The 12,626-nt window shown below is 35.0% G+C and overlaps 13 non-coding genes across 13 annotated transcripts; all 13 read left to right on the top strand.

Moving 5' to 3' along the window:
• The first annotated feature begins 1,119 nt into the window (after nucleotides 1-1,119).
• LOC144836405 (U2 spliceosomal RNA) lies at nucleotides 1,120-1,310 on the top strand. The gene has a single exon (XR_013611251.1). It is a non-coding gene; the product is annotated as a U2 spliceosomal RNA (small nuclear RNA).
• Nucleotides 1,311-2,299: 989 nt separating this feature from the next.
• Nucleotides 2,300-2,493, top strand: LOC144836399 (U2 spliceosomal RNA). Its single transcript, XR_013611245.1, has one exon. It is a non-coding gene; the product is annotated as a U2 spliceosomal RNA (small nuclear RNA).
• A 597-nt stretch (nucleotides 2,494-3,090) lies between these two features.
• LOC144836345 (U2 spliceosomal RNA) lies at nucleotides 3,091-3,282 on the top strand. The gene has a single exon (XR_013611198.1). It is a non-coding gene; the product is annotated as a U2 spliceosomal RNA (small nuclear RNA).
• A 603-nt stretch (nucleotides 3,283-3,885) lies between these two features.
• LOC144836343 (U2 spliceosomal RNA) lies at nucleotides 3,886-4,077 on the top strand. Its single transcript, XR_013611197.1, has one exon. It is a non-coding gene; the product is annotated as a U2 spliceosomal RNA (small nuclear RNA).
• Nucleotides 4,078-4,679: 602 nt separating this feature from the next.
• On the top strand, nucleotides 4,680-4,871 carry LOC144836393 (U2 spliceosomal RNA). The gene has a single exon (XR_013611239.1). It is a non-coding gene; the product is annotated as a U2 spliceosomal RNA (small nuclear RNA).
• A 530-nt stretch (nucleotides 4,872-5,401) lies between these two features.
• LOC144836358 (U2 spliceosomal RNA) lies at nucleotides 5,402-5,593 on the top strand. Its single transcript, XR_013611209.1, has one exon. It is a non-coding gene; the product is annotated as a U2 spliceosomal RNA (small nuclear RNA).
• A 601-nt stretch (nucleotides 5,594-6,194) lies between these two features.
• LOC144836381 (U2 spliceosomal RNA) lies at nucleotides 6,195-6,386 on the top strand. Its single transcript, XR_013611229.1, has one exon. It is a non-coding gene; the product is annotated as a U2 spliceosomal RNA (small nuclear RNA).
• A 598-nt stretch (nucleotides 6,387-6,984) lies between these two features.
• On the top strand, nucleotides 6,985-7,176 carry LOC144836366 (U2 spliceosomal RNA). The gene has a single exon (XR_013611217.1). It is a non-coding gene; the product is annotated as a U2 spliceosomal RNA (small nuclear RNA).
• Nucleotides 7,177-7,776: 600 nt separating this feature from the next.
• On the top strand, nucleotides 7,777-7,968 carry LOC144836538 (U2 spliceosomal RNA). Its single transcript, XR_013611362.1, has one exon. It is a non-coding gene; the product is annotated as a U2 spliceosomal RNA (small nuclear RNA).
• Nucleotides 7,969-8,558: 590 nt separating this feature from the next.
• On the top strand, nucleotides 8,559-8,750 carry LOC144836389 (U2 spliceosomal RNA). The gene has a single exon (XR_013611236.1). It is a non-coding gene; the product is annotated as a U2 spliceosomal RNA (small nuclear RNA).
• Nucleotides 8,751-9,344: 594 nt separating this feature from the next.
• On the top strand, nucleotides 9,345-9,536 carry LOC144836342 (U2 spliceosomal RNA). Its single transcript, XR_013611196.1, has one exon. It is a non-coding gene; the product is annotated as a U2 spliceosomal RNA (small nuclear RNA).
• A 597-nt stretch (nucleotides 9,537-10,133) lies between these two features.
• Nucleotides 10,134-10,325, top strand: LOC144836341 (U2 spliceosomal RNA). Its single transcript, XR_013611195.1, has one exon. It is a non-coding gene; the product is annotated as a U2 spliceosomal RNA (small nuclear RNA).
• A 989-nt stretch (nucleotides 10,326-11,314) lies between these two features.
• Nucleotides 11,315-11,508, top strand: LOC144836398 (U2 spliceosomal RNA). The gene has a single exon (XR_013611244.1). It is a non-coding gene; the product is annotated as a U2 spliceosomal RNA (small nuclear RNA).
• Nucleotides 11,509-12,626: the final 1,118 nt, after the last annotated feature.

Raw genomic sequence — 12,626 nt, 5'->3', positions numbered from 1 at the left:
GTATGTTTTCTTTCATTTGGCAAGGAAGAGAGATGGTTTCTCGGAAGACTCTGTTCCTTCCCCGGAGCGACGGTGGTCTAGGCTTAGTTGACCCTGTCGGTAAGTGTAAAAGCATTTTTGTTTCTTTTATTAGTTTGGTGCAGGCAGAAGTCGGTTGGACTTTCTTCTGTGTTTATTGGCTGGGTCCTGTGCTCCATAGGATTGGGTTAGTTCCTTGGTTGAATAATCGACCCCACGATTTTGATCCCCCTCCGGTTTATGAGCGCCTTGGAAGTTTGTGTTCGGATATTTGGCATCTTACCGATCATAAAGTGGTATGGCAAGCCCTGACATGTGCGAGCGTCTACAAGGTATTTTTGAGAAGCTTGGCGCATATCCCTTCAGTGGTGGTAGCTAAAAGTCATCGAAACTGGTCAGCTTCATTCGGTGCTTTGGTCGGAAGCATCCTGCTCAGTGAGAGTAGTGTGGTTGGATGGAAGGTGGTGCATGGTTGTCTTCCAGTGGGTGAGGTTCTTCGAAACCGTAGAATGGTTGTGCGTTCGTTTAGTTGTCCGGAGTGCCACTGTTCGGAATCAATTGCGCATTGCTTGTTGGAATGTAGTCGTGTTTGGCTGGTTTGGCAATGGGCGCTTGATTATCTAAGCAAGTTTTCAGGTGTGGACATATCCTTTAATGCGGATAGCCTGTTGTATTTCTGGTTTGATGCTCCGGATAGCAGAGTGTACTGGCTTGCGGTTTACATTATTTCCGAAGTCAAGTTACAGATCTGGAAGACTAGATGCAGAGCACTATTCCATAACGAGATCTGCTCTGGGGAAGGTTTGGTAGTAAGAGTTAGAGATTCTATAAGAAGTCGTGTCAAACTTGAATTTAGGCGCTTTCAGTCAAATTTAGTGGCCTTTCGAAAAGTTTGGTGTGCACAGGGAGTGGTTGCTGTCGTTTCGGGCAATTCGCTAGTTTTAAAAGTGTAAGTTATGTCAGTTCAGTTGTCTAATATGTTTCTCGGTTTTGTTTTGTTAGGTTCTATAGGCAGGGAGGATCGTACCCTCACGTATTCCGGTCTGCCGTGGGCAGCCTGCCTAGGGTTGATCGCGTAGTGGTTATGTTCTGAATTAGTTTATCCTTGTTTGCGTTCGCTCTAAATCAAAAAGGAGTATCTGTTCTTTTCAGCTTAATATCTGAAACGCTGCTCATCGAGTAGCTTCTATATTAAACTGATTTTTGAATTCAGGCCATGGAATAGGAGCTTGCTCCATCCTGGCCACGGGTTGACCTGGTATTGCAGTACATCCAGGATTGGCCCAACCTATCAAGATAATTGTTATTTTAAAAAATAGAATCTGTAACACTGTTATTGTCTGTATTTACGTAATAGGTTACGTGTTGTTACGTTATATTTTTTTATTAGAGAAATATTATTATTTGTCTAAATAAAGCGTTACTGTACTTTCAGTTGATCGTTTAATTATTAAAATGCACAGAGAAACGAATGGGCTTAATTTCAAGTTTATTTTATTGACGTAATTTATAGGCATGAGACGTACATTTTACTGTATCGTCTTTGTTTTACGGTCCGGCTCGACAAACCTTACGCTACTTACTTTATTGTGTGTATTCTCTGTATTGTTATGTAAATTGACAACGTAACGTAATGTGTTCTATAACGTTAACGGTGTGTTACGACCATCGAACGTAAGACGTCATCAGTTTTGTTTAAAAAAAACATGTTGGCAGTTATTACAAATTAATTATATTATTCTATAATCTCTGTAAAAACTTTTACATTTTCAACGGTATGGCTTAACACATCGGTCGAATGTATACATTAGCTACATTGTATGTATCACACTGATTCGACAACAAGTCGTCATTTGTTGGTACTAGTTGAGATTCGTTTAATTGTTATCGCTTCTCGGCCTTTTGGCTAAGAGAGACGTACATTTTACTATTTCGTCTTTGTTTGACGGTCCGGTTCGACAAACCTTACGCTACTTACTTCATTGTATGTATACTCTGTATTGTTATGTAAATTGACAACGTAACGTAATGTGTTCTGTAACGTTAACGGTGTGTTACGACCATTGAACGTTAGACGTCATCAGTTTTGTTTAAGAAAAACATGTTGGTAGTTATTACAAATTAATTATATTATTCTATAATCTCTGTAAAAACTTTTACATTTTCAACGGTATGGCTTAACACATCGGTCGAATGTATACATTAGCTACATTGTATGTATCACACTGATTCGACAACAAGTCGTCATTTGTTGGTACTAGTTGAGATTCGTTTAATTGTTATCGCTTCTCGGCCTTTTGGCTAAGATCATGTGTAGTATCTGTTCTTTTCAGCTTAATATCTGAAACGCTGCTCATCGAGTAGCTTCTATATTAAACTGATTTTTGAATTCAGGCCATGGAATAGGAGCTTGCTCCATCCTGGCCACGGGTTGACCTGGTATTGCAGTACATCCAGAGGATTGGCCCAACCTATCAAGATAATTATTATTTTAAAAAAATAGAATCTGTCACACTGTAACACTGTTATTGTCTGTATTTACGTAACAGGTTACGTGTTGTTACGTATATTTTTTCATTAGAGAAATATTATTATTTGTCTAAATAAAGCGTTACTGTACTTTCAGTTGATCGTTTAATTATTAAAATGCACAGAGAAACGAATGGGCTTAATTTCAAGTTTATTTTATTGACGTAATTTATAGGCATGAGACGTACATTTTACTATTTCGTCTTTGTTTGACGGTCCGGCTTGACAAACCTTACGCTACTTACTTTATTGTATGTATTCTCTGTATTGTTATGTAAATTGACAACGTAATGTGTTCTATAACGTTAACGGTGTGTTACGACCATCGAACGTAAGACGTCATCAATTTTGTTAAAGAAAAACATGTTGGTAGTTATTACAAATTAATTATATTATTCTATAATCTCTGTAAAAACTTTTACATTTTCAACGGTATGGCTTAACACATCGGTCGAATGTATACATTAGCTACATTGTATGTATCACACTGATTCGACAACAAGTCGTCATTTGTTGGTACTAGTTGAGATTCGTTTAATTGTTATCGCTTCTCGGCCTTTTGGCTAAGATCATGTGTAGTATCTGTTCTTTTCAGCTTAATATCTGAAACGCTGCTCATCGAGTAGCTTCTATATTAAACTGATTTTTGAATTCAGGCCATGGAATAGGAGCTTGCTCCATCCTGGCCACGGGTTGACCTGGTATTGCAGTACATCCAGGATTGGCCCAACCTATCAAGATAATTATTGTTTTTAAAAAATAGAATCTGTCACAGTGTAACACTGTTATTGTCTGTATTTACGTAACAGGTTACGTGTTGTTTCGTTATATTTTTTCATTAGAGAAATATTATTATTTGTCTGAATAAAGCGTTACTGTACTTTCAGTTGATCGTTTAATTGTTAAAATGCACAGAGAAACGAATGGGCTTAATTTCAAGTTTATTTTATTGACGTAATTTATAGGCATGAGACGTACATTTTACTGTATCGTCTTTGTTTTACGGTCCGGCTCGACAAACCTTACGCTACTTACTTTATTGTGTGTATTCTCTGTATTGTTATGTAAATTGACAACGTAACGTAATGTGTTCTATAACGTTAACGGTGTGTTACGACCATTGAACGTTAGACGTCATCAATTTTGTTTAAGAAAAACATGTTGGTAGTTATTACAAATTAATTATATTATTCTATAATCTCTGTAAAAACTTTTACATTTTCAACGGTATGGCTTAACACATCGGTTGAATGTATACATTAGCTACATTGTATGTATCACACTGATTCGACAACAAGTCGTCATTTGTTGGTACTAGTTGAGATGCGTTTAATTGTTATCGCTTCTCGGCCTTTTGGCTAAGATCATGTGTAGTATCTGTTCTTTTCAGCTTAATATCTGAAACGCTGCTCATCGAGTAGCTTCTATATTAAACTGATTTTTGAATTCAGGCCATGGAATAGGAGCTTGCTCCATCCTGGCCACGGGTTGACCTGGTATTGCAGTACATCCAGGATTGGCCCAACCTATCAAGATAATTATTGTTTTTAAAAAATAGAATCTGTCACAGTGTAACACTGTTATTGTCTGTATTTACGTAACAGGTTACGTGTTGTTACGTTATATTTTTTCATTAGAGAAATATTATTATTTGTCTGAATAAAGCGTTACTGTACTTTCAGTTGATCGTTTAATTGTTAAAATGCACAGAGAAACGAATGGGCTTAATTTCAAGTTTATTTTATTGACGTAATTTATAGGCATGAGACGTACATTTTACTGTATCGTCTTTGTTTTACGGTCCGGCTCGACAAACCTTACGCTACTTACTTTATTGTGTGTATTCTCTGTATTGTTATGTAAATTGACAACGTAACGTAATGTGTTCTATAACGTTAACGGTGTGTTACGACCATCGAACGTAAGACGTCATCAGTTTTGTTTAAAAAAAACATGTTGGCAGTTATTAAAAATTAGTTATATTATTCTATAATCTCTGTAAAACTTTTACATTTTCAACGGTATGGCTTAACACATCGGTTGAATGTATACATTAGCTACATTGTATGTATCACACTGATTCGACAACAAGTCGTCATTTGTTGGTACTAGTTGAGATGCGTTTAATTGTTATCGCTTCTCGGCCTTTTGGCTAAGATCATGTGTAGTATCTGTTCTTTTCAGCTTAATATCTGAAACGCTACTCATCGAGTACCTTCTATATTAAACTGATTTTTTAATTCAGGCCATGGAATAGGAGCTTGCTCCATCCTGGCCACGGGTTGACCTGGTATTGCAGTACATCCAGGATTGGCCCAACCTATCAAGATAATTATTGTTTTTAAAAAATAGAATCTGTCACAGTGTATATTTTTATTTGTCTGAATAAAGCGTTACTGTACTTTCAGTTGATCGTTTAATTATTAAAATGCACAGAGAAACGAATGGGCTTAATTTCAAGTTTATTTTATTGACGTAATTTATAGGCATGAGACGTACATTTTACAATTTCGTCTTTGTTTGACGGTCCGGCTCGACAAACCTTACGCTACTTACTTTATTGTATGTATTCTCTGTATTGTTATGTAAATTGACAACGTAATGTGTTCTATAACGTTAACGGTGTGTTACGACCATCGAACGTAAGACGTCATCAGTTTTGTTTAAAAAAAACATGTTGGCAGTTATTACAAATTAATTATATTATTCTATAATCTCTGTAAAAAGTTTTACATTTTCAACGGTATGGCTTAACACATCGGTCGAATGTATACATTAGCTACATTGTATGTATCACACTGATTCGACAACAAGTCGTCATTTGTTGGTACTAGTTGAGATTCGTTTAATTGTTATCGCTTCTCGGCCTTTTGGCTAAGATCATGTGTAGTATCTGTTCTTTTCAGCTTAATATCTGAAACGCTGCTCATCGAGTAGCTTCTATATTAAACTGATTTTTGAATTCAGGCCATGGAATAGGAGCTTGCTCCATCCTGGCCACGGGTTGACCTGGTTTTGCAGTACATCCAGGATTGGCCCAACCTATCAAGATAATTATTGCTTTTTAAAAATGGGATCTATCACAGTGTAACACTGTTATTGTCTGTATTTACGTAACAGGTTACGTGTTGTTACGTTATATTTTTTCATTAGAGAAATATTATTATTTGTCTGAATAAAGCGTTACTGTACTTTCAGTTGATCGCTTAGTTGTTAAAATGCACAGAGAAACGAATGGGCTTAATTTCAAGTTTATTTTATTGACGTAATTTATAGCCATGAGACGTACATTTTACTGTATCGTCTTTGTTTTACGGTCCGGCTCGACAAACCTTACGCTACTTACTTTATTGTGTGTATTCTCTGTATTGTTATGTAAATTGACAACGTAACGTAATGTGTTCTATAACGTTAACGGCGTGTTACGACCATCGAACGTAAGACGTCATCAGTTTTGTTTAAAAAAACATGTTGGCAGTTATTACAAATTAATTATATTATTCTATAATCTCTGTAAAACTTTTACATTTTCAACGGTATGGCTTAACACATCGGTTGAATGTATACATTAGCTACATTGTATGTATCACACTGATTCGACAACAAGTCGTCATTTGTTGGTACTAGTTGAGATTCGTTTAATTGTTATCGCTTCTCGGCCTTTTGGCTAAGATCATGTGTAGTATCTGTTCTTTTCAGCTTAATATCTGAAACGCTGCTCATCGAGTAGCTTCTATATTAAACTGATTTTTGAATTCAGGCCATGGAATAGGAGCTTGCTCCATCCTAGCCACGGGTTGACCTGGTATTGCAGTACATCCAGGATTGGCCCAACCTATCATAATAATTATTGTTTTTAAAAAATAGAATCTGTCACAGTGTAACACTGTTATTGTCTGTATTTACGTAACAGGTTACGTGTTGTTACGTTATATTTTTTCATTAGAGAAATATTATTATTTGTCTGAATAAAGCGTTACTGTACTTTCAGTTGATCGTTTAATTGTTAAAATGCACAGAGAAACGAATTGGCTTAATTTCAAGTTTATTTTATTGACGTAATTTATAGGCATGAGACGTACATTTTACTGTATCGTCTTTGTTTTATGATCTGGGTCGACAAACCTTACGCTACTTACTTTATTGTATGTATTCTCTGTATTGTTATGCAAATTGACAACGTAATGTGTTCTATAACGTTAACGGTGTGTTACGACCATGGAACGTAAGATGTCATCAGTTTTGTTTAAAAAAAACATGTTGGCAGTTATTACAAATTAATTATATTATTCTATAATCTCTGTAAAAAGTTTTACATTTTCAACGGTATGGCTTAACACATCGGTTGAATGTATACATTAGCTACATTGTATGTATCACACTGATTCGACAACAAGCCGTCATTTGTTGGTACTAGTTGAGATTCGTTTAATTGTTATCGCTTCTCGGCCTTTTGGCTAAGATCATGTGTAGTATCTGTTCTTTTCAGCTTAATATCTGAAACGCTGCTCATCGAGTAGCTTCTATATTAAACTGATTTTTGAATTCAGGCCATGGAATAGGAGCTTGCTCCATCCTGGCCACGGGTTGACCTGGTATTACAGTACATCCAGGATTGGCCCAACCTATCAAGATAATTATTGTTTTTAAAAAATAGAATCTGTCACAGTGTAACACTGTTATTGTCTGTATTTACGTAACAGGTTACGTGTTGTTACGTTATATTTTTTCTTTCGAGAAATATTATTATTTGTCTGAATAAAGCGTTACTGTACTTTCAGTTGATCGTTTAATTGTTAAAATGCACAGAGAAACGAATGGGCTTAATTTCAAGTTTATTTTATTGACGTAATTTATAGGCATGAGACGTACTGTACTGTATCGTCTTTGTTTTACGGTCCGGCTCGACAAACCTTACGCTACTTAATTTATTGTGTGTATTCTCTGTATTGTTATGTAAATTGACAACGTAACGTAATGTGTTCTATAACGTTAACGGTGTGTTACGACCATCGAACGTAAGACGTCATCAGTTTTGTTTAAAAAAAACATGTTGGCAGTTATTAAAAATTACTTATATTATTCTATAATCTCTGTAAAACTTTTACATTTTCAACGGTATGGCTTAACACATCGGTTGAATGTATACATTAGCTACATTGTATGTGTCACACTGATTCGACAACAAGTCGTCATTTGTTGGTACTAGTTGAGATTCGTTTAATTGTTATCGCTTCTCGGCCTTTTGGCTAAGATCATGTGTAGTATCTGTTCTTTTCAGCTTAATATCTGAAACGCTACTCATCGAGTAGCTTCTATATTAAACTGATTTTTGAATTCAGGCCATGGAATAGGAGCTTGCTCCATCCTGGCCACGGGTTGACCTGGTATTGCAGTACATCCAGGATTGGCCCAACCTATCAAGATAATTGTTATTTTAAAAAATAGAATCTGTAACACTGTTATTGTCTGTATTTACGTAATAGGTTACGTGTTGTTACGTTATATTTTTTTATTAGAGAAATATTATTATTTGTCTAAATAAAGCGTTACTGTACTTTCAGTTGATCGTTTAATTATTAAAATGCACAGAGAAACGAATGGGCTTAATTTCAAGTTTATTTTATTGACGTAATTTATAGCCATGAGACGTACATTTTACTGTTTCGTCTTTGTTTGACGGTCCGGTTCGACAAACCTTACGCTACTTACTTTATTGTATGTATTCTCTGTATTGTTATGTAAATTGACAACGTAATGTGTTCTATAACGTTAACGGTGTGTTACGACCATCGAACGTAAGACGTCATCAATTTTGTTTTAAAAAAAACATGTTGGCAGTTATTACAAATTAATTATATTATTCTATAATCTCTGTAAAAAGTTTTACATTTTCAACGGTATGGCTTAACACATCGGTCGAATGTATACATTAGCTATATTGTATGTATCACACTGATTCGACAACAAGTCGTCATTTGTTGGTACTAGTTGAGATTCGTTTAATTGTTATCGCTTCTCGGCCTTTTGGCTAAGATCATGTGTAGTATCTGTTCTTTTCAGCTTAATATCTGAAACGCTGCTCATCGAGTAGCTTCTATATTAAACTGATTTTTTAATTCAGGCCATGGAATAGGAGCTTGCTCCATCCTGACCACGGGTTGACCTGGTATTGCAGTACATCCAGGATTGGCCCAACCTATCAAGATAATTGTTATTTTAAAAAATAGAATCTGTAACACTGTTATTGTCTGTATTTACGTAATAGGTTACGTGTTGTTACGTTATATTTTTTTATTAGAGAAATATTATTATTTGTCTAAATAAAGCGTTACTGTACTTTCAGTTGATCGTTTAATTATTAAAATGCACAGAGAAACGAATGGGCTTAATTTCAAGTTTATTTTATTGACGTAATTTATAGCCATGAGACGTACATTTTACTATTTCGTCTTTGTTTGACGGTCCGGTTCGACAAACCTTACGCTACTTACTTCATTGTATGTATACTCTGTATTGTTATGTAAATTGACAACGTAACGTAATGTGTTCTGTAACGTTAACGGTGTGTTACGACCATTGAACGTTAGACGTCATCAGTTTTGTTTAAGAAAAACATGTTGGTAGTTATTACAAATTAATTATATTATTCTATAATCTCTGTAAAAACTTTTACATTTTCAACGGTATGGCTTAACACATCGGTCGAATGTATACATTAGCTACATTGTATGTATCACACTGATTCGACAACAAGTCGTCATTTGTTGGTACTAGTTGAGATTCGTTTAATTGTTATCGCTTCTCGGCCTTTTGGCTAAGATCATGTGTAGTATCTGTTCTTTTCAGCTTAATATCTGAAACGCTGCTCATCGAGTAGCTTCTATATTAAACTGATTTTTGAATTCAGGCCATGGAATAGGAGCTTGCTCCATCCTGGCCACGGGTTGACCTGGTATTGCAGTACATCCAGGATTGGCCCAACCTATCAAGATAATTATTATTTTTAAAAAATAGAATCTGTCACACTGTAACACTGTTATTGTCTGTATTACGTAACAGGTTACGTGTTGTTACGTATATTTTTTTATTAGAGAAATATTATTATTTGTCTAAATAAAGCGTTACTGTACTTTCAGTTGATCGTTTAATTATTAAAATGCACAGAGAAACGAATGGGCTTAATTTCAAGTTTATTTTATTGACGTAATTTATAGGCATGAGACGTACATTTTACTATTTCGTCTTTGTTTGACGGTCCGGCTCGACAAACCTTACGCTACTTACTTTGTTGTATGTATTCTCTGTATTGTTATGTAAATTGACAACGTAATGTGTTCTATAACGTTAACGGTGTGTTACGACCATCGAACGTAAGACGTCATCAATTTTGTTTTAAAAAAAACATGTTGGCAGTTATTACAAATTAATTATATTATTCTATAATCTCTGTAAAAAGTTTTACATTTTCAACGGTATGGCTTAACACATCGGTCGAATGTATACATTAGCTACATTGTATGTATCACACTGATTCGACAACAAGTCGTCATTTGTTGGTACTAGTTGAGATTCGTTTAATTGTTATCGCTTCTCGGCCTTTTGGCTAAGATCATGTGTAGTATCTGTTCTTTTCAGCTTAATATCTGAAACGCTGCTCATCGAGTAGCTTCTATATTAAACTGATTTTTGAATTCAGGCCATGGAATAGGAGCTTGCTCCATCCTGGCCACGGGTTGACCTGGTATTGCAGTACATCCAGGATTGGCCCAACCTATCAAGATAATTGTTATTTTAAAAAATAGAATCTGTAACACTGTTATTGTCTGTATTTACGTAATAGGTTACGTGTTGTTACGTTATATTTTTTTATTAGAGAAATATTATTATTTGTCTAAATAAAGCGTTACTGTACTTTCAGTTGATCGTTTAATTATTAAAATGCACAGAGAAACGAATGGGCTTAATTTCAAGTTTATTTTATTGACGTAATTTATAGGCATGAGACGTACATTTTACTGTATCGTCTTTGTTTTACGGTCCGGCTCGACAAACCTTACGCTACTTACTTTATTGTGTGTATTCTCTGTATTGTTATGTAAATTGACAACGTAACGTAATGTGTTCTATAACGTTAACGGTGTGTTACGACCATCGAACGTAAGACGTCATCAGTTTTGTTTAAAAAAAACATGTTGGCAGTTATTACAAATTAATTATATTATTCTATAATCTCTGTAAAAACTTTTACATTTTCAACGGTATGGCTTAACACATCGGTCGAATGTATACATTAGCTACATTGTATGTATCACACTGATTCGACAACAAGTCGTCATTTGTTGGTACTAGTTGAGATTCGTTTAATTGTTATCGCTTCTCGGCCTTTTGGCTAAGAGAGACGTACATTTTACTATTTCGTCTTTGTTTGACGGTCCGGTTCGACAAACCTTACGCTACTTACTTCATTGTATGTATACTCTGTATTGTTATGTAAATTGACAACGTAACGTAATGTGTTCTGTAACGTTAACGGTGTGTTACGACCATTGAACGTTAGACGTCATCAGTTTTGTTTAAGAAAAACATGTTGGTAGTTATTACAAATTAATTATATTATTCTATAATCTCTGTAAAAACTTTTACATTTTCAACGGTATGGCTTAACACATCGGTCGAATGTATACATTAGCTACATTGTATGTATCACACTGATTCGACAACAAGTCGTCATTTGTTGGTACTAGTTGAGATTCGTTTAATTGTTATCGCTTCTCGGCCTTTTGGCTAAGATCATGTGTAGTATCTGTTCTTTTCAGCTTAATATCTGAAACGCTGCTCATCGAGTAGCTTCTATATTAAACTGATTTTTGAATTCAGGCCATGGAATAGGAGCTTGCTCCATCCTGGCCACGGGTTGACCTGGTATTGCAGTACATCCAGAGGATTGGCCCAACCTATCAAGATAATTATTATTTTAAAAAAATAGAATCTGTCACACTGTAACACTGTTATTGTCTGTATTTACGTAACAGGTTACGTGTTGTTACGTATATTTTTTCATTAGAGAAATATTATTATTTGTCTAAATAAAGCGTTACTGTACTTTCAGTTGATCGTTTAATTATTAAAATGCACAGAGAAACGAATGGGCTTAATTTCAAGTTTATTTTATTGACGTAATTTATAGGCATGAGACGTACATTTTACTATTTCGTCTTTGTTTGACGGTCCGGCTCGACAAACCTTACACACTTAAAACTAAAGGTGCAATAAAGGGTGCAAACCTATAAAAGGGTGCTAATTTGCGCCTTTTTATCATAAAATGGTGCAGAGTTCATAAAAGGTTTATTTTTGCACCTTTTATATCGAAAAATGCAGACAATTAAAAAAAGGTGCAGAACTGCACCGCAAAGGCCCAAGTAGTAGGCCATGGTGACTGTGACAAAATAAGAACTATTAGATTAATGAACGCTTCTTGATATATTTAACTTAGGGCTTCTAAAAGCTTAAAAGGTGATGATAAGGACAATTTTTTTAGAATGACATTATTGTGGTAAGTTAAAACAAAAATAAGAAAGATTAATAATAATATAGGTTTGTGGGGACAGCTATCGGAATTCGAACAAATCTTTTTCTTACTGAACATTAGAAAGTCGTTCGCTTGTAACTGAAAATTAAAGTTTTATACCTTTAACATGATAAATTCAAAGGTTCAACTGGGCACCCTATAAGGTTTAACATCAGTTAAAAGGTGCATAATAGCACCTTTTTGTACAATTTTCGTGCCGTCCGTATGCGCACGCAAGATGTCTGTAAACAATTTTTAAAATATTGAATTTCAGAGGTTATTTACTCTGGTTTGCTTAAGTCTAGAATAAGTAAACTTTTCTTTCATATTTGACAATATTATTAGAATATTTAATATCATAATGTAGGCATCTGTTGTAAATTTATTTGAAACAGGAATTGAACAATAATGTTAAGCGCGTGCGGTTGTTAAACATGCAGTTTGAATTGAGAGAGAGGAGTTTGCGCCCAAAAAATCAGGCTATAAAACTAGGCCTAGCTCCCACACC

Source organism: Antedon bifida, chromosome 2, assembly GCF_963402885.1.
Source record: "Antedon bifida chromosome 2, ecAntBifi1.1, whole genome shotgun sequence".
Classification (NCBI taxonomy): domain Eukaryota; kingdom Metazoa; phylum Echinodermata; class Crinoidea; order Comatulida; family Antedonidae; genus Antedon; species Antedon bifida.
The sequence above is the reverse complement of the archived record's forward strand: the minus strand, read 5'-3'. Positions and strand labels throughout refer to the sequence as shown.